This window comes from Erythrolamprus reginae, chromosome 2 (genome assembly GCF_031021105.1).
Source record: "Erythrolamprus reginae isolate rEryReg1 chromosome 2, rEryReg1.hap1, whole genome shotgun sequence".
Taxonomy (NCBI): domain Eukaryota; kingdom Metazoa; phylum Chordata; class Lepidosauria; order Squamata; family Dipsadidae; genus Erythrolamprus; species Erythrolamprus reginae.
This window is the reverse complement of record NC_091951.1, coordinates 29,976,942-29,998,615: the sequence shown is the minus strand read 5'-3', so window position 1 is coordinate 29,998,615 and position 21,674 is coordinate 29,976,942. Positions and strand designations below refer to the sequence as shown.

Genomic DNA, 21,674 nt, shown 5'->3' with positions numbered 1-21,674 from the left:
GCAGCTAACAACGGTTATAAATCCAATACAAGTAAAAAAGAGTAAAAACATCACTAAAATTTGAGGGAGAAAAAGAAAGACTTCTCTGCTGCTTCTGCTTTTGGGTGCATGGAAGGAAAGGAGAAGGAGCCTTTCTTTCTCTTCCCCAAACGGCTCTGCGGCTTCCAAACCCCACCCAGGGCAGTGACTCCACTGCAAGTGTGCTTCCTGCTCTAGGGAGGGGTAGGCAAAGTTGGCATTTCTATGACATTTTTATTTATTTATTTGTTTGTTTGTTTGTTTGTTTGTTTATTTATTTTGTCCAATACACAATGAGAGTTTTATATATATTTGTTTTCGTAGATTTTCATGGGTACAGGTATGACGGTCTTGGTATATTTGGGTTTCTTCCGTGTAGGATTTGGAAATTTCTGGTGACATACATAGTAAAATACATGATGAAGGTTATAGAGGAGATACTCATAGTAAAATATATCTATGAAAGAACAGAATAGAAAAGAAGATATAGCAATAGAACATATCAATGAAAGAATAGAAGAAGAGATATAGGAATAGAAGAAAGGTATAAGAGATATAGGAGAGCAATAGGACTCTGGTAATGAGTTCCACGCTGCGACAACTCGGTTACTGAAGTCATATTTTTTACAGTCAAATTTGGAGCAGTTAATATTAAGTTTAAATCTGTTGTGTGCTCTTGTGTTGTTGTGGTTGAAGCTGAAGTAGTCGCCGACAAGCAGGACATTACAGCATATGATCTTGTGGACAATACTTAGATCATGTTTAAGGCATCTTAGTTCTAGGATTTCTAGGCCCAGGATTGAAAGTCTAGTCTCGTAGGGTATTCTGTTTCGAGTGGAGGAGTGAAGGACTCTTCTGGTGAAGTATCTTTGGACATTTTCAAGGGTGTTAATGTCTGAGATGCGATATGGGTTCCAAAGAGATGAGCTGTATTCGAGGATGGGTCTGGCAAAAGTTTTGTAAGCTCTGGACTTCATCTCCCAGAATTCCTGAGCTAGCGTCATTGGCTCAGGAATTCTGGGAGTGGAGGTCCACAAGTCCTAGAAGAGCCAATTTTGCCTACCCCTGCTCTAGGGTGACCATCATTGGAGGCCTCCTTTTCCACGCAGCTGAGCTTGGCCTGCAGGTGGCAATTAAACCTCTCAGGCGGGGGGGCAGAGGAGTGCATGTAAGACGCAGCACCAGGACAAGGAACCTTTTGGCTGCATGAAATAAATCTTCCCTTCCTTCAAACTCTGCCAGAAATTAGCCTTCATGAGACTCATTGCACCTGGCGCAGCCTCTTGAAGCGAAACGGGGGGGGGGGATATTTCTCTCAGGCAGCAGCATACAGTCAAAAGGTTCCTTGTCCTGGTGCTGCATCTCCCGTGCACTCCCTCTACCCGGCCACCCGAATGGTTTGCTCCGTAGGCTGCTTCTGCTGCTGTGCCTGGCTAGAAACTTCGTTCCAGAGCCAGAGGTCGGGGTGGGAGCAGAGAATCTTCCTCGCATCTTCTGAACAGCTGGTGAAACCCAGCAGACCCCAACACCGTGGCTTGAATCTCCACCGCAGCAGGTTCAAAGTCACCATTTGTGTGTTTCCAGCACCTTCTGTTACACGGTCAGTTCAACATTACCATCATCACTGACAAAAACAATGATACAGAGCCAACGAGATTTTGATATGCTGGATTTCGCATCAGAATACAGTGATCCCTCGTTTATCCCAGCGAATCCCAGCGGCCGATTAGGTCCCACAGAGTTGGCCTTCTCCGGGTCCCGTCGACTAAACAATGTCGTCTGGTGGGACGAGCTGGGGAAGAGCCTTCTCTGTGGCAGCCCCAGCCCTCTGGAATCAACTCCCCCCGGAGATTAGAATTGCCCCCGCCCTCTTTGCCTTTTGTAAGTTATTGAAAGCTCATCTTTGTAGCCAGGCATGGGGAAACTGACATATCCCCCAACTATCTTGGTTTGTGTATGGTTTGAATGGATTGTGTGATTATTTTACTATAAGGGTTTTCCAATTGTTTTTTAAATATTGGATTTGTAGACTGTTTATTATTGTTGTGAGCCACCACAATTCTTCAGAAAGGGGTAGCATACAAATCTAATAAATTATTATTATTATTATTATTATTATCATTATCATTATCATTATCATTATCATTATCATTATCATTATCATTATCATTATCATTATCATTATCATTATCATTATCATTATCATTATCATTATCATTATCATTATCATCATCATCATCATCATCATCATCATCATCATCGTGGGTGTTAGTTTCCAGGACTACCCGCAATAAAGCGACCAGTTAGGTCCCACAGAGTTGGCCTTCTCCGGGTCCCGTCAACTAAACAATGTCGGTTGGCGGGGCCCAGGGGAGAGCCTTCTCTGTGGCGGCCCCGACCCTCTGGAACCAACTCCCCCCAGAGATTAGAATAGCCCCCACCCTCCTTGCCTTTCGTAAGCTCCTCAAAACCTACCTCTGCCGTCAGGCATGGGGGAATTAAGATAATCTTTCCCCCTAGGCTTCTACAATTTATGCATGGTATGTTTGTATGTATGATTGGTTTTATAACAAGGGTTTTTAGCTGTTGCAGTATTGGATCTTTACATTCTGTTTTTTGTCACTGTTGTTAGCTGCCCCGAATCCACGGAGAGGGGCGGCATACAAATCCAATCATTCAATCAATCAATCAATCAATCAATCAATAAAAGAAAATCAGCAAAGTAGGGACGCTATACTTAAGGCTTTATAAACCCTCCCCCACACTATTACGCTACATAAACTTTTCCTATTCCCTTAATAACCATTCCCACACTGTTCTGTGCATGTATTGTATCTTTACACTTGATATCCTGGACTTCGTATCACCATATCATAAGTCGAACAATTCCCAAGCATCTAGATTGTGCAATGTATTATTATTATTATTATTGTTGTTGTTATTATTCACCCAAACCAGTAATATACAGCAAATGAGATTGATATGCTGGATTTCATATCAGAATATCATGTCAAATACTTCTCAAGTGTCTAGGACTGTGTGATGTATTGTTGTTGTTGTTGTTATTGTTGTTGTTATTTTATTATTATGCCTACATTGTTAAGCATTTATTGTTTCTTTAATATATAAGACATACACACCCCTTTTTGTTGTTGTGTTAACGAAGAATATAATTTCCCAGTTTTGGGGCATTCTAAAGATTTGCTATATTGTCTTTTGATATGTGAAGGTAAATTATATCTAATTTCATTTTTTTTCGCAATTTCGTAAAGATTCTTAGCTTTTCTTGCTTTTCTTTGAAGATGTTTCACTTCTCATCCAAAAAACCTGGATGAAAAACTGAAGGACACTTTTAAAAAACCCAAGAAACTCCAGTTGCCTCTTGACAAAGCACTTTTGGGACAACCATGGAAGGCAGAAGCTGGTGGGAAAGTACCTGCCCCTACCAGCTTCTTGTCCAGAGACACATCAGTGACAGGAGGCGTACCTAAGGTGGCCCATGAAGGGGGATTTTTTCCATGGAGACCTCCGCCAATTCTCTCAGCGATTCAACTCAGTTGAATTAAATTCCATCGTGTTTACAAAGTCACTGTTCTTAAATCTTTAAGTCCTGTCTTAAAATTCCAAAAAGCCCAGATGAAACATCTACCAACAAGTCTATCAACTGGCCTCATCACCAATTTACAAGCCTTCAGCTCAGCAATTTTTTCACAGCCGCAAGCCTTTAAAAGGCACACCCATTTTCTTCTCTCGGCTTAGTTTCTTACTTCCACTCTTCAGAAATAAACCATCAGGGAACTCCTCCGTTTGATATCTTAGCAATCACTTGCTTCACAATCCAGTCATTTAAAATAAAACCCACAAGCATGTTTTTTTGTTTACAGTACATTGTAACTCTATCTTTTCCAAATGTCATATTACAGGGGGTGAACAAAAAAAATGGGAACACTTGACTTTTTGGCTTCATAATGTTTGAACGTGTTCAAATCAATCAAATCATGACATATTTTAATGTTTTTTTTAATTCTGTTATTTGATATGTTTCTTTAAACTACCTTTTTTTAAACAGAAATTTAAGGAAATTGAGTTTAAGTATGAGTTTAATCAGATTTGTATGCCGCCCCTCTCCGCAGACTCGGGGCGGCTCACAGCAATAGCAATACAATGTAAGACAAATCCAATATTTAAATTAATTTAAAAACACCACAAATTAAAACCAATCATTGGTTATAACCTTCTAGAAATGGCAGACCACACAGACTTTCAAAGAGGCCAAATTGTTGGTGCTTGACTGGCAGGCGCTAGTGTAACAGAAAGTGCCCGAATGTTTGGCGTTTCAAGAGGTAATGTCTCAAAAGTAATGACTGCCTTTGAAAGAGAAGGGAAAATGTCCACAGCCAAGCACAAGTCTGGTTGAAAGTCAAAGTTGTCTGAGAGAGACCGTCGGACTCTAAAGCGAATTGTTAGAGCGGATCACAAGACCACAGCTCCTAAAATCACTATAGATCTCAATAGACACATACAGAGCCCAGTTTCCACAAAAACTGTTCGAAGGGAGCTTCACAAATCTGGATTCCAAATCTGGATTTTCAAGGTGTTTCCATGTTTTTGTCCACCCCCTGTAGCCTCTCCTTTCATTTCTGGTCTCACTATTTGGCACAAAGGGAATACACCAACCTCAGTTTTCTGCTCTTCTCCAGTCTCCCTGCACAATTCTTCATATCCTCAGTTCCAGATGACTCCCAACTGCTTAGATTCCCGACCCTTTCCACGGCAGCTCTTGTTCAGGTTCCTGTGGGGTATGCCGTCCTCCAAACAGGTCCCAAACGGTGTCCCTCTTCTTCACGGCCCCTCCAGGGCAGTTCTGGGGTTGGTTCCAAAAAGACCACACAGGCGGTGATAATTCGGGTAATTCCCACGGAGAGACAAGCACTCCAAACCGAGAGAGAACTCTACGACAAGGAAGGAAATGCAAACAAAACTGAGAAGGAAGTTGCTACAGAAGGGAAAGTTTGAATCATGCAAGGGGGGAAGAAAAAAAAGTGGTGACACATGAAATTAAACTAGACTGTGTTAATAAGTTTTATCTACAATATTATTATTATTATTATTATTATTATTATTATTATTATTATTTGTTGTTGTGGTTAGCTCTGGCCCAGCTCCTGCCCCAAGGACTGTGGATGTGGGGGAGACATCCACATGCTGCAGGCCTGGTTTGCCCCCGGTGGAATCTGAAGATGAAGGCTCCTCTGACCAAGAAGACATGAGTGACAGGGAGGAGGAGAGTGTGGCAGACAGCTCAGAAGGAGATCAATTATCTCTCTCCTCCTTGGATTCAGAACAAGAGTTAATGATACAGCCACATGCATAGGCAACAACAACTAAGAGATTATTATCAAAGAAAATGAGGCCACCTGTGGTTGGGTGGGGCTGCGGTAATTAGTGAGGCTGCTATAAATAGCAGCCCGTGGGTTTGGCCATTGTGGAGGATTATCTGATCCTTGTGTTTCATGACTGCTTTACTGACTGACTTGTTGTGTGTGCTGATTTTTCCCTGCTTTGAAACTAAACCAGAGCAAAGTGTGTTTCACTTTGTGAAAGAAGGACTTTGCATTGCCTCACAGCTGCAAGCTAAGTATTACAGGACTGATAAGGGACTTGTATAAATTACCAGTTTGTTTGGAGACGAGTGCTCTTTGCTATACCAAAAGAGGGCTTAGTTTAAGTGAATTTTCATTATAAAGAACATTATTTTGAATTTTCAAACCTGTGTGTGTCTGAAATTTGTACCTGTGAATTTTTGGGAGGATTCTACCAGAGAGCCCGACAGAACAATTATTATTATTATTATTATTATTATTATTATTATTATTATTATTATTATTATTATTATTTAGATTTGTATGCCGCCCCTCTGCGAAGAGTCGGGGCGGCTCACAGCAGTGATAAAGCAGTATACAACGACAAATCTAATATTAAGTCTAAAATAACAATTTTACATTAAAAACCTAAAAAAAACCTTATATAAAAACATACACACAAACATTCCATATATAAAACTACATAGGCAAGGGGAGATGACTCACTTCCCCCATGCCTGACGGCAGAGGTTGGTTTTAAGATATTTTCCAAAGGCAAGGAGGATGGGGGCAGTCCTGATCTCCAGGGGGAGCTGGTTCCAGAGGGTTGGGGCCGCCACAGAGAAGGCTCTTCCCCTGGGTCCCGTTTCCTGAACACGAAGATGATGATTACTTTGAAAATGATGGATTTATGAGGAGAAAAGAGAGGTACGGTAAAAAGGTGGCGGCTAACAACTGCATGGAGGGAGCAATAAGGTTCTTTAAAAACAGAAAAGGAGTTGGGGTAAAGTTTAGGTATGAATAGTGGAAGAACAGAAAGAAAGAACAGAAAAAGAGAAAGAAGGAGAGGGAGAGGGAGAGGGAGAAAAGGGTGAAGTTAAAGAAATGGGGATGGAAAAATATAAATATAAAAAAAAGATGAGGATGGATAGAGTATTATTATGAATATATGAGAGACTTATTAATTTTGGTTATTCTTTCAGATCCTTCTTTATTATTATAATTCTCTTTTTGTGGTCTTTGTTTTATTTTTCAAATAAGCAATTATTTCACCTTATAAGAGAAATTTGCTGAAAGGTAAAGTCTTGTCTGAAATAAATGAGTGCACTTTTTTATGGTATTCAACAAACTTGTTGTAAACAAGGAGTATGAGAATAATATGAACTTTGATCTTAATGATTTGATTTATATAATTAACATGAATTATTATTACTAAAAATACTACATTCTAGAGAAAAGATTACAGCATTGAAGATGGAGTAATTCCTGGCATGATAATTATTGAATTAGGAATGATTGCAGTTCATGAAATAAGGTTTAAATAGAAAATTTGAAGATACATTTTATGAGAAATTGAATTATTGATCTGTTTTGAATTTTTTTTTCTTTTATAAGCTTTGAAATAATGCCTAAATGGAAACGTTTATTATGTGAAAGTTCAGTAATATATGAACTATTGATAATTAAGAAAATGTACTATTTAAATTGGAAATGATAAGAACATAATAGGTTTGATTACATGTTTATACAAAAGCAGAATAGAGGTTTTGGTTATGATAAAAGATGAGGTAAAAGAAAAAATAGAGATTGAGGAAATGATCAAAGAAGGGGTAGAAGCAGTAGGCCTAAAAATGGAAAGGAATGAGAGAAAAATAACAATTTGGGAAAGATCAGACATAACAATTAATTGAGTTTTAATTGTTGTAACATGATAATGGAAAAAATCCAAATGACTTTTTTTTTTACCAGAGGTAGTTTTGTTATGAGTGTTTTATATATGCTATATCAAATCTATTTAAGGCTTTAATTGTTTTAAATAATCAAGAATTTATATATGTTTTGTTGTAATATTGGAGGGTGTGTGTGTGTGTGTGTGTGTGTGTGTGTGTGAAATTGTTTTTGTGAAGGTGGAGAAAAAAATTAAAAATTGAATAAAAGAGGGGAAATTTTTCAAAAATGTTTACTAAACCAATTTTTTAAAAAGAAACCCAATATTGATATACCCTTTATATGCTATACTGTGTGTATAGACCAGGGGTAGGCAGAGGTTGGCTCTTCTCTGACATGTGGACTTCAACTCCCAGAATTCCTGAGCTAGCATGATTGGCTCAGGAATTCTGGGAGTTGAAGTCCACAAGTCAGAGAAGAGCTAACTTTGCCTACTCCTGGTATAGAGTGTAGCAAAACCGTCTTGCAGCAACAACAACAATAACAACAGAGTTGGAAGGGACCTTAGAGATCTTCTAGTTCAACCCCCTGCTTAGGCAGGAAACCCTACACTACTTCAGAAAGATGTTTATCCAACATATGCTTAAAAACATCCAGGGTTGGGGCATTCACAACTTCTGGAGACAAGCTGTTCTGATCAACCATTCTGACTGTCAGGAAATTTCTCCTTAGTTCTAAGTTACTTCTCTCCTTGTTTAGTTTCCACCCATTGCTTCTTGTTCTACCCTCAGGTGCTTTGGAGAATAGGTTGACTCCTTCTTTTTGTGGCAACCTCTAAGATACTGGAAGACTGCTATCATATCTCCCCTGATCCTTCTTTTCATTAAACTAGCCCAGTTGCTGCAACCGTTCTTCATATGTTTTAGCCTCCAATCCCTTAATTATCTTTGCTGCTCTTCTTTGTACTCTTTCTAGAGTCTCAATGTCCTGTTTCCATCGTGGCGACCAAAACTGAATACAGTATTCCAAGCGTGGCCTTACCAAGGCATTATAAAGTGGTATTAACACTTCACGTGATCTTGATCTCTATCCCTCTGTTAATGCAGCCTAGAACTGTTTTGGCTTTTTTGGCAGCTGCTGCACACCGCTGGCTCATATTTAAATGGTTGTCCACTAGGACTCCAAGATCCCTCTCACAGTTACTACTGTTGAGCAATGTACAACATATACTGTACCTGCGCATTTTGTTTTTCTTGCCTAAATGTAGAACTTTACTTTTTTCACCATTGAATTTCATTTTGTTAGATATAATGCCCATTGTTCAAGTTTGTCAAGATCATTCTATATTTTGCACCTGTCTTCTGGAGTGATGGCTATTCCTGCCTGTTTGGTGTCATCTGCAAATTTGATAAGTTCCCCATCTGTCCCCTCTTCCAAGTCATTGATGAAGATTTTGAAGAGTACTGGGCCTAAAACAGCACACGTTGAGGGCGGTTAGTTAACCAATTTTGAAATCATCTGGAGGTGTTGCTGTCCATCCCACATTTTTCTAGTTTATTTAGTAGTAGGTTATGGTCTACTTTGTCAAAAGCCTTACTGAAGTCCAAGTAAACCACATCCGACAGCATTCCCTGCTCCACTAATTTTGTCACTTTGTCAAAGAATGCTATACGATTAGTCTGGCATGATCTGTTTTTAACAAACCCATGTTGGCTTTTGGTTATTACTTTGTTTTCTTTTAGGCAGTGTTCCCTCTAATTTTTTTTTTGGGGGGGGCGGAAAAGTATAGTGTCTGAGCGGCAGTCCCTTCGGGACTGGGCGGCACAGAAATAACAAACAAACAAATAAATAAATAAATAAACAAACAAACAAACAAAAAACCCACCCTGTTTTGCCTCAGAGAATTTCAAAATAAAATACTGTACTGTGTGTCTATAACAGTGAGCTCATAATAGGGCAACTCTATCAATATCAAAATGCCACTTAAATAGTTGAGCTAGTTTCAAACTAGATTTTGATTTTCTTTCTCTCTTCCTTACTCCCATTATTTTCCTTTCTCTTTTCCTTCCTCTCTTTTTTCTATCTGTTTCTCTCTCTTCCTCTCTTCCTCTCTTCCTCTCTCTCTCCTTCCCTCTCACTCTTTCCCTCTCGGCTTCTGGGCAGGTTTGGAAAACTCTGAGTTGATGATGATTTTTAAGTGAGCGATTGCTCACTGCTCAGCTTAGAGGGAACTATGCTTCTAGGTGTTCATTGCCACCTGTTGTTTGATTATCTTTTCCAAAATCTTCCCTGGTATTGAAGTCAGTCTGAAAAGTCTGTAGTTTTCTGGATCTGTTTTTCCCCCCCTTTCTTGAATATGGGAACTACATTAGCTCTTTTCCAGTCCTCTGGCAAATCCCCAGTGCTCCAGGATCTTTTGAAAGATATAGTTCAGTGCTTCTGAGATCTCGTCTGCCAGTTCCTTCAGAACCTTGGGGTGTAATCCATCTGGTCCTGGTGATGTGAATTCGTCTAGGGTGGACAGGTGTTTAATTTATTGAATTTATAGGCTGCCCAACTATTGTCAGACTCTGAGGGTGTACAGCAGACAAAAACAATATACAGTAAAACAATTTTAAAAACCCTAATACTCTGGGGTATTGGGGTAATTCTCTCTGGTTATAGAGAGCCAGAGCCCCACCAGTTGACATTGTTTGGCTGACATTGAGTTGCTGGTGCAGTTCTACAGAGGAATCATTGAGTCTGTCATCTGCACTTCTGTAACTGTCTGGTTTGGTGCTGCAACCCAACAAGACCGACACAGACTTCAGAGGATAATCAGAACTGCAGAAAAAACAATTCCTGCCAACCTGCCTTCCATTGAGGACCTGTATACTGCACGAGTCAAAAAGAGTGTCGTGGAAATATTTTTTTTAATAATTTTTTTTATTAATTTTTAACAAATTTATATTACACACAACATAAAACAGTGCATAGTGAAATGTGCCCACCACCCAGACACACACACATTCCCCACCACCAAATCGGGGGTGTTCCTTGTATAGTTCACTTGACCCAAGAGCAATATATTTATTTACATATTATAGAGTGATTCCAATTTATTTCTTGTAGCTTGGTCTCGGATTCTGCTCGTCATATATCGTCTTACCTTGTCCCACCGTCCCATCAGTTGTCCCAACTCAGTTTCATTATCCGAATTTATCCTTTTATCCATTATTTCAAATTGAATATTGTCCACCATGTACCTGTACCAATTTTGCATTGTCCATTTTGTCGCATCCTTCCAACCCAAAACTATTATGGCCTGAGCGCTTTCTATTGCTGCTTTTTTTATTTCTCTAAATTCTCCCATCGCATTGCTTTTAACTACTACTGCCATTTCCTTAGTGATTGTCCATTGTATATTTAGCATTGATATCCTCTTTCACTTTTTGCCAAAATTCCTGCACTATCGGACATTCCCAAAACATATGCATAAACACTCTTTTATCTTGACACCCGTGCCAACAATTCCCCCTGACATTCTGCTGTAAGTATGTGAGTTGAACGGGAGTAAAATACCACTTATGTAATATTTTCCTTCTCATTTCCCTGATCCTTGTATTTTTAATTTTCCTTATATTTAGTAGCAGTGGAAATATTTATTGACCGCTCACATCCTGGACATAAACTCTTTCAATTCCTACCCTCAAAACATCCATACAGAGCACTGCACACCAAGACAAGTAGGCACAAGAACAGTTTTTTTCCGAAATGCCATCACTCTGCTAAACAAATAAATCCCTCAACACTGTCAACCTATTTACTAAGTCTGCACTACTATTACTACTAGTTTTTCCTCATCATTCCTATCACCCTCTCCTCCCACTTAGGAGTATATGACTGTAGCTTTTTGCTTGTATTCTTAAGATTTTTATTAATATTGATTGTTTCCTGATAGCTTATTTGACTCTTATGACAATCATTAAGTGTTGCACCTTGTGATTCTTGACAAATGTATCTTTTTCTTTTATCAACACTGAGAGCATATGCACCAAAGGCAAATTCCTTGTGTGTCCAATCACACTGTCAATAAAGAATTCTATTCAGTTCCTCACTTTCTGCTTGGACCACATGAGGGCACTATTTTTCTTTCCCTTAGCTTTGGAGCTTTCATACACCTTTTTTAACATGTTTTACGTCTTCTGAAGAGGGATTCCTCCTTTTCTCTCTGCTTTGAGGCTTTATTTTAAATAAAAATGAGCTTACTCCTCCGAGGAGCCACCGAGTGACTCATAATTTCCAGTAGCTATTTGCAGCCAAGGAAAAGAGGGAACTACCATAAGCCTTTTCGACAGGCCTGCATCGGAAAGCTGAAACTTGAACTGACCACGAGAAAAATGACAAACAGAATTGTAGGCACAAACTTGGTGCACTTTGCCTTAGAAGGGAGCAAAGTGAGTCCGAGATGGAGCTCAGAAGGAGGCCCCGCTTGGGATGGAGGGGAGAAGGTGGGCAGTGGGGGATGTTGGATAATCATTTGTCTGAAGGGGTGAAGGGTCTCCTGCCTAAGCAGGGGGTTGGACTAGAAGACCTCCAAGGTCCCTTCCAACTCTTAGATTTAGATCTAATTAATATTAGATTTGTTATTTTAGACTTTTAATTTTAGATTTGTTGCTGTATATTGTTTTATTACTGCTGTGAGCCGCCCCGAGTCTGCGGAGAGGGGTGGCATACAAATCTAATTAATAATAATAATAATAATAACAATAACAATAACAACAACAACTACTACTCTGATAGCATAGCACACCATAGCATAACATAGCGTAGCGTAACGTAGCATAGCATAGCATAGCATAGCATAGCATAGGATAATATATTATTTATATTATATTATTTTCTAAACAGCTCCTCTATGGTGATAGATCATTGAGTCTCTCATCTGCACCTCTATAGCTGTCTGGTTTGGTTCTGCAACCCAACAAGACTGACACAGACTTCAGAGGATAATCAGAACTGCAGAAAAAAAGAACAGTTTCCCCCCCCCAAATGCCATCACTCTGCTAAACAAATAATTCAGTCAACACTGCAAAACTATTTACTAAGTTTGCACTACTATTATTACTAGTTGTTTTTTTCTCACCATTCCTATCACCCTTTTCCTCCCACTTATGACTGTATGACTGTAACTTGTTGCTTGTATACTTAAGATTTTTTCCCCTTTGATAATCTTTATTGAGATTTTTAGTTAAAACAATATATAAACACGATATACAAAAATGCATGAAATATAAACAAATAAAGTAAATACTAACCACTCTGGCAACTATTTCATTTCCAGATATATTTACACTTCACAATATTACTTCTTCTAGCTTTACACACATATAAATACACTTTACTTCTCTATCCTATATCTATATTGTTTACTATTTTGAATAAATTTGTTGATTACATTTTAACAATTTCCCCGTTTATTTAACTTGTTTGTATTCTCTCTTCTAATTTCTAGCCACTTGTAAAAGTTTCCACATATGGTTTTTTAAAAGATTTTTATTAATATTGATTGTTTCCTGATAGCTTATTTGACTCTTATGACAATCATTAAGTGTTGTACCTCATGATTCTTGACAAATGTATATACTGTATTTTCTTTTATGTACTCTGAGAGCATATGAACCAAAGACAAATGCCTTGCGTGTCCAATCACACTTGGTCAATAAAGAAATCTATTCAGTTCCTCGCTTTCTGCTTGGACCACACTAAGGCACTTTTCTCTCCCTCAGCTTTGGAGCTTCAATACGCCTTTTTATTTTTATTTTTATTTATTTTATTTATTTATTAGTTCGATGTCTCTAGGACGCCCATCTCCTGAGACTCAGGGCGGCTTGGTCTGCGTCTTTTGAAGAGGGATTCCGCCTTCTCTCTCTGGGTTGAGGCTTTATTTTAAATAAAAGTGAGCAGAGTTCACTCCTCCGAGGGGCCACCCACTGACTCATAGTTTCCAACGAGTAGCTAGTACTGTTTGCAGCCAAGGAAAAAGAGGGAAGGACCGTAAGCCTTTTCGGCACGGCTGCCTCGGAAGACTGAAACTTAAACTGTAGCGCGAGAAGAACGAGAAACAGAATTGCTTGCTTGAACTGGGTGGAATTTGCCTTAGAAGGAGCCACGCAGCGCAGTGAGCCCGAGATGGGGCGCAGGAGGACGGAGGGAGGCACCGCTCGGGATGGAGGGGAGAGAGAGGGCAGCGGGGGTCTCTGGGTGCCGAAGGCAGTTGGGAGGGGCTGCCATCTTCCTGCGGAATATATATTATAATACCTATTCTATTCTTATAATGTATTATAATATGCAGTGCTCAAAAAAATGAAGGGAACATTTAAACAACACAATATAACTCCAAGTAAATCAAACTTCTATGAAATCGAACTGTCCATTTAGGAAGCAACACTGATTGATATATATAGAGACAAGAGAACAAAACAAAATAGAACAAAACAAACCTACTAAGATGGCAGGCCCCATCCACCCCGTGATGTGGCCCCCATAGATCTGACCCGCGGGGCTTCCCTGGAAATGACGAGGGGCCATCCTCCCTCCCAGACCTGAGGAGACGGAGTGAAACTGATACATTGTTCCGGAGAATGTTTTCAAAAATGTTTGAATAAGAAAAACAATATTGGATATAACCTTTATGCTGTATACTATGGGTTTTATGACCTAAACATTATTAATCTGAAACTCATTGAACAGATATTTATGTAATTTATTGAATTTTAATTTCATTACTTACTTATTTAAGTGTGCAAGTTTAGTTTCACTTCATTTCTGAAAAAAATTTTATATTTCATTTTAACGTATAAATTGTTATTGTGACAATTTGTGACAGCACAGATGATGGGAGAAACGTTGAAAGAACACGACATTCCACTCGTATGTTTGTGGATTGTCGTGCACAGGGCTAGGACAATGCAGCCAACGTACAAGCGCAAAAGCGAGACTTTGCGCCGTCTGACTCGGAGGACTTCGCCTCTTCTTGGTAGCTAGTAGTTATCTGTTTGCAAACAGAGCAAAGAGGGAACGTGGCCTTTGGGGCACGACTGCATCACTGGACTTCACTGTCTACATCAGTGTTTCCCAACCTTGGCAACTTGAAGATATTTGGACTTCAACTCCCAGAATTCCCCAGCCAGCGAAAGGTTGGGAAACACTGGTCTACATCGTACAGCGCTTTAAATTAAACCCGCCCGAGTAAAACGAGAAACAGAACTGCGCGCAAGAAGACGCTTCGCCACTTGGTGGAGTTTCAAGGGTGGAACTTTGGCCGAGAAGGATCCATGCAACGCACTGAGTCCGGTATATACAAATACAAATACAAATACATACTCTCTCTCTATATATATATATACTGTATATATACACTGCTCAAAAAATAAAGGGAACACTCAAATGACACATCCCACATCTGAATGAATGAAATATTATCATTGAATGCTTGGAGTTATATTCTGAGGTTTAAGTGTTCCCTTATTTTTTTGTGTGCAGTATATATATAGAATACTGTATATATATATATATATACACACACACACACACACACACACATACATACTATACATTCTTATAAAACTATGCTATTCTATTCTTATATATACACTATACATGCGGCTATATATTGTAACTTTATAGAGTTTGTGCCGTTTTTATACCCTCCGTGACTGAGAGGCGGCTGAGCCACACAAACGAAGCCTATTTCAGGGGTGGCGGGGATCCACCTTGGAAGGCTGCCCAGGAACCCAGCCGACTCCCGGGACCGCGCATCGCCCTCCGCTTAGGAGTGGGAGCTCTGGGCGCCGCCCTGGTGGTGGTTTTTGTTATTTTTCGTTGTGACTCTTTCTTCGGGGTGTGTGTGGGCGCCTGAATGCCAGAAGGCAACCGGGGGTTGTTCTTTTCCTTCCCCATCGCTCACGGGTATCGAGGCGCCGAGTTCCGGTCCTCAGCGAAGCGAGGGATCAGCCCTTTACCAGGGCGGCTCTCCAACACTCCTCTCGGCTCTACTCTGTACATTTTCCCGGCAGTTGATCAGAGCGGTGGCGGGGAAGAAACGGAGGCCCCTGCCTGCTTTTTAACCGCCTGCACGAGGGGAATGTGGGGGGAGGGGGGAAGCGGAGGTCCGTGAAGGCTGTTTGCATAGGGAGAGGGGAGTCCCATGGGAGGATCGCCCCTTCTTTGCCACCCGATTCTCACTGTTGCCCTCGTGTGTCCCCTTCCTCCCCTTGAAAAAACGACCTGTGTCAAGGTTAGAACAATTCATCAGTGGAACCGCCTGCCTCCAGAAATTGTGCATGCTCTAACGCTGGACGTTTTTAAGAAAATGTTGGATAGTCATCTGTCTAAAGTAGTGTAGCGTCTCCTGCCTAAGCAATGGGTTGGAGTAGAAGACCTCCAAGGTCTCTTCCAACTCTGAGAGCATAGCGGAGCAGAGCAGAGCACAAATTGGTATTGTGACAGTTTGTGACAGCACAGAAGATAGTAGAAAGGTTAAAAGAACGGGACACACCACTCTCTGGATTCTCGTGCACAGGGCTAGGACAATGCACCCAACGTACAGGTGCAAAACAATACAATACAACACAACAAATGATACATTGTTCCGGGACCCCTGGAGCCCAAAAGAGACCCATGATGGGGAAATTTTTCAAAAATGTTTGAATAAGAAAAACAATATTGGATATAACCTTCATGCTGTATTCTATGGGTTTTATGAGTCAATTTTTATTCATCTGAAACTCAGTGAACAGATATTTATGTCATTTATTGAATTTTTTTTATTTTTTTTATTTTTTTTATTTTTTTTTATTACTTAGATTTGTATGCCGCCCCTCTCCGAAGATTTGTAAAAACAAATCATAAGCAATCAGACAAATTTAAAATATTTAAATATTTAAAAACCCCATATGCTAACAGACACACACACAGACATACCATGCATAAATTAAACGTGCCCAGGGGGAGATGTTCAGTTCCCCCATGCCTGACGGCAAAGGTGGGTTTTAAGGAGTTTACGGAAGGCAGGAAGAGTAGGGGCAGTTCTAATCTCCAGGGGGAGTTGGTTCCAGAGGGCCAGTGCCGCCACAGAGAAGGCTCTTCCCCTGGGGCCCGCCAACCGACATTGCTTAGTTGACGGGACCCGGAGAAGGCCCACTCTGTGGGACCTAATCGGTCGCTGGGATTCGTGCGGCAGGAGGCGGTCTCGGAGATATTCTGGTCCGATGCCATGAAGGGCTTTAAAGGTCATAACCAACACTTTGAATTGTGACCGGAAATTGATCGGCAGCCAATGCAGACTGCGGAGTGATGGTGAAACATGGGCATACCTAGGTAGGCCCATGACTGCTCTCGCAGCTGCATTTTGCACGATCTGAAGTTTCCGAACACTTTTCAAAGGTAGCCCCATGTAGAGAGCATTACAGTAGTCGAACCTCGAGGTGATGAGGGCATGAGTGACTGTGAGCAATGAGTCCCGGTCCAGATAGGGCCGCAACTGGTGCACCAGGCGAACCTGGGCAAACGCCCCCCTCGCCACAGCTGAAAGGTGTTGTTCTAATGTGAGCTGTGGATCGAGGAGGACGCCCAAGTTGCGGACCCTCTCTGAGGGGGTCAATAATTCCCCCCCCAGGGTAATGGACGGACAGATGGAATTGTCCTTGGGAGGCAAAACCCACAGCCACTCCGTCTTATCCGGGTTGAGCTTGAGTCTGTTGACACCCATCCAGGCCCCAACAGCCTCCAGGCACCGGCACATCACTTCCACCGCTTCATTGACTGGGCATGGGGTGGAGATGTAAAGCTGGGTATCATTGGCATATTGATGATACCTCACCCCATGTCCTTGGATGATCTCGCCCAGCGGTTTCATGTAGATGTTAAATAGCAGGGGGGAGAGGACCGACCCCTGAGGCACCCCACAAGGGAGAGACCTAGGAGTCGACCTCTGTCCCCCCACTAACACCGACTTTAATTTAATTACTTACTTATTTAATTTAGTTTCATTTCATTTGTGAATACTGTATATTTTATACTTGATGTCAGCATATAAATGTAATTGTGACAGTACAAATGATGTTAGAAACATTGAAATAAGAAGGGCAAACCACTCTCTGGATTCTCGTGCACAGGGCTAGGACAATGCACCCAACGTATAAGTGCAAAACCGAGAATTTGCGCCGCCTGACTCCGAGGACTTTGCCATCCGCTTGGTAGCTAGTAGTTAGCTGTTTGCAAGCAGGGCAAAGAGGGAGCGTGGCCTTTGAGGCACGACTGTATCACTGGACTTCAGTGTCTACATCGACCGTACACCGCGTCATACCCGTGCGAGTAAAACGGGAAACAGAACCGTGTGCACGAAGACGCTTCGCCAATAGGTGGCGTTTCAAGGCTGGAAATTTGGCGGAGAAAGATCCGTGACGTGCGGTACGGTCGATTTATACACTGCTAAAAAAAAATAAAGGGAACACTCAAAGAACACATCCCAGCTCTGATTGAATGAAATACTCCCATTGAATACTTTGTTCTGTACAAAGTTGAATGTGCACAAAAGCATGTCAAATTGATTGTCAATCATTTTCCCCTCCTAAGTGGACAGTTTGATTTGACAGAGGCTTGATTTACTTGGAGTTATATTGTGTAGTTTATATAACCCTTCATTTACACACAATACAACACAATATAACACAACACAACAAAAACTAAACAAACCTTCTAAGCGGGCAGGCCACATCCACCCCATGATGTGTCTACCATAGCCGTGGGGCTTCCCTGGAAATGACGAGGGGCCATCCTCCCTCCCAGACCTGATGAGAAGGGGTGCAACTGATACCTTGTTCCGGGACCCCTGAACCCCAAAAGTGACCCATGAAGGGGATTTTTTTCAAAAATGTTTTAATAAGGAAAAAAATATTAGATATAACCCTCATGCTGTATTCTAATCTATGGGATTTATGAGTCAGGTTTTATTAATCTGAAACTCAGTGAACAGATATTTATGTCATTTATTGAATTTTAATTTAATTACTTACTTATTCAAGTGTGCAAGTTTAGTTTCATTTCATTTGTGAATATATTTGATACTTGATGTCAGCATATAAATTGTAATTGTGACAGTACAAATGATGGTAGAAACATTGCAAGAACGGGACACACCACTCTCTGGATTCTCGTGCACAGGGCTAGGACAATGCAGCCAACGTACAAGTGCAAAAGGGAGAATTTGCGCCGTCTGACTCAAAGGACTTTGTCTCTTCTTGGTAGCCAAAGCCCACTGCAACAATATAGCCAAGAAGGCTTCAAGAGTTGTTAACCTAATCCTACGTAGCTTCTGCTCTGGCAGTCTCACACTACCTACCAGAACTTACAAAACTTTTGCCAGACCCATCCTCGAATACAGCTCCTCTGTTTGGAACCCATATCGCATCTCAGACATTAACACCCTTGAAAATGTCCAAAGATACTTCACCAGAAGAGCCCTTCACTCCTCCACTCGAAACAGAATACCCTACGAAAATAGACTTTCAATCCTGGGTCTAGAAAGCCTAGAACTAAGACGCCATAAACAAGATCTAAGTATTACCCAAAAGATCATATGCTGCAACGTCCTGCCTGTCGGCGACTACTTCAGCTTCAACCACAACAACACAAGAGCACACAATAGATTTAAACTTAATATTAACCGCTCCAAACTTGACTGTAAAAAATATGACTTCAGTAACCGAGTTGTCCAAGCGTGGAACTCATTACTGGACTCCACACTGTCATCCCACAACCCCCAACACTTTAACCTTAGATTATCTATAGTTGACCTATCCAGATTCCTAAGAGGTCAGTAAGGGGCGATTACAAGTGAACTAGAGTGCCTTCCGTCCCCTGTCCTATTGCTCTCCTATATCTCCTATACCTTTCTTCTATTCCTATATCTCTTCTTCTATTCTTTCATTGATATGTTCTATTACTATACCTTCTTTTCTATTATTTCTTAGATATATTTTACTATGAGTATCTCCTCTATAACCTTCATCATGTATTTTACTATGTGTATATATATATATATATACCCACTAAAACCCTCATTGTGTATTGGACAAAATAAATAAATAAAATAAAATAAATAAACAGGGCAAAGAGGGAATGTGGCCTTTGGGGCATGACTGTATCACTGGACTGCACTGTCTACATCAGTGTTTCCCAACCTTGGCAACTTGAAGATATTTGGACTTCAACTTCCAGAATTCCCCAGCCAGTGAAGAAAAACAATATTGGATATAACCTTCATGCTGTATTCTATGGGTTTTATGAGTCAATTTTTATTCATCTGAAACTCAGTGTACAGATATTTATGTCATTTATTGAATTTTAATTTAATTACTTACTTATTTAATTATGCAAGTTTAGTTTCATTTCATTTGTGAATATATTTTATACTTGATGTCAGCATATAAATGTAATTGTGACAGTACAAATGATGTTAGAAACATTGAAATAACAAGGGCACACCACTCTCTGGATTCTCGTGCACAGGGCTAGGACAATGCACCCAATGTACAAGTGCAAAACCAAGAATTTGCGCCGCCTGACTCCGAGGACTTTGCCTTCCGCTTGGTAGCTACTAGTTAGCTGTTTGCAAGCAGGGCAAAGAGGGAGCGTGGCCTTTGGGGCACGAGTCACGACTGTATCACTGGACTTCAGTGTCTACTCTACATCGACCCTACACCGCGTCATACCCGTCCCAGTAAAACGAGAAACAGAACCGAAGACGCTTCGCCACTAGGTGGAGCTTCAAGGCTGGAAATTTGGCGGAGAAAGATCCGTGACGTGCGGTACGGTCGATGTACTGTATACACTGCTCAAAAAAATAAAGGGAACACTCAAAGAACACATCCCAGATCTGATTGAATGAAATACTCCCATTGAATACTTTGTTCTGTACAAAGTTGAATGTGCACAAAAGCATGTGAAATTGATTGTCAATAATTTTCCCCTCCTAAGTGGACAGTTTGATTTGACAGAGGCTTGATTTACTTGGAGTTATATTGTGTAGTTTATACATCCTTTCATTTACACACAACACAACAAAAACTAAACAAACCTTCTAAGCTGGCAGGCCACGTCTACCCCATGATGTATCTACCATAGTCAGATGTGACCCCCGTGGCTTCCCTGGAAATGACGAGGGGCCATCCTCCCTCCCAGACCTGAGGAGACTGAGTGCAACTGATACATTGTTGCGGGACCCCTGAAGCCCAAAAGTGACCCATGAAGGAGAATTTTTTCAAAGATGTTTGAATAAAACAAGCTGTATTCTATGGGATTTATGAGTCAGGATTTATTAATCTGGAACTCAGTGAACACATATTTATGTCATTTATTGAGTTTTAATTTACTTACTTATTTATTTAAGTGTGCAAGTTTAGTTTCATTTCATTTGTGAATATATTTGATACTTGATGTCAGCATATAAATTGTAATTGTGATAGTACAAATGATGGTAGAAGCTTTGAAAGAACGGGACACACCACTCTCTGGGTTCTCGTGCACGGGACTAGATTAGATTAGATTAGATTTATTGGATTTATATGCCGCCCCTCTCCGCAAACTCGGGGCGGCTCACAACAGTAATAAAAAACAGCACAGTACATAATACCAAATCCAATGCCCACCAATCTAATAACAATTTAAAATTAGTAATCTCATAAAAACAGTATATATAAAAAAAGGCACACAGTCAATCAATCAACAAAACAACATGGGCAAGGGGGAGGTGACGGCAGAGGTGGGTCTTAAGGAGTTTTCGAAAGGCAGGGAGGGTGGGGGCAATCCTAATCTCAGATGGGAGCTGGTTCCAGAGGGTCGGGCCCCCCACAGAGAAGGCTCTTCCCCTGGGTCCCGCCAGACGACATTGTTTAGTCGACGGGACCCGGAGAAGGCCAACTCTGTGGGACCTAACCGGTCGCTGGGATTCGTGCGGCAGGAGGCGGTCCCGAAGATATTAGGACAATGCACCCAACGTACAAGTGCAAAACCTTGAATTTGCACCGCCTGACTCCGAGGACTTCCTTGGTAGCTAGTAGTTAGCTGATTGCGACCAGTGCAAAGAGGGAACGTGGCAATTGGGGCACCACTGTATCACGGGACTTCACTGTTTACATCAGTGTTTTTCAACCAGTGTGCCGTGGCACACTAGTGTGCCGCGAGACATGGTCAGGTGTGCCGCGAAGCTCAGAGAGAGAAAGAAAACAAGAGAAAGAAAGAGCAAGAGAGAGAGAAAGAAAACAAGAGAAAGAAAGAGCAAGAGACAGAGGAACTGTGCAAGTTTAGTTTCATTTCATTTGTGAATATATTTGATACTTGATGTCAGCATATAAATCTCTGGAC

At 40.9% G+C, this 21,674-nt stretch overlaps 1 long non-coding RNA gene across 1 annotated transcript in view; it reads right to left on the bottom strand.

Annotated features, from left to right (window-relative positions):
- LOC139163158 (uncharacterized) overlaps window positions 1-21,674 on the bottom strand; it is a 94,998-nt gene that overhangs the window by 59,542 nt on the left and 13,782 nt on the right. Inside the window, exon 6 of the long non-coding RNA XR_011558429.1 lies at window positions 4,696-4,970. This is a non-coding gene — a long non-coding RNA (uncharacterized lncRNA). The remainder of the gene's footprint in view (window positions 1-4,695; window positions 4,971-21,674) is intronic.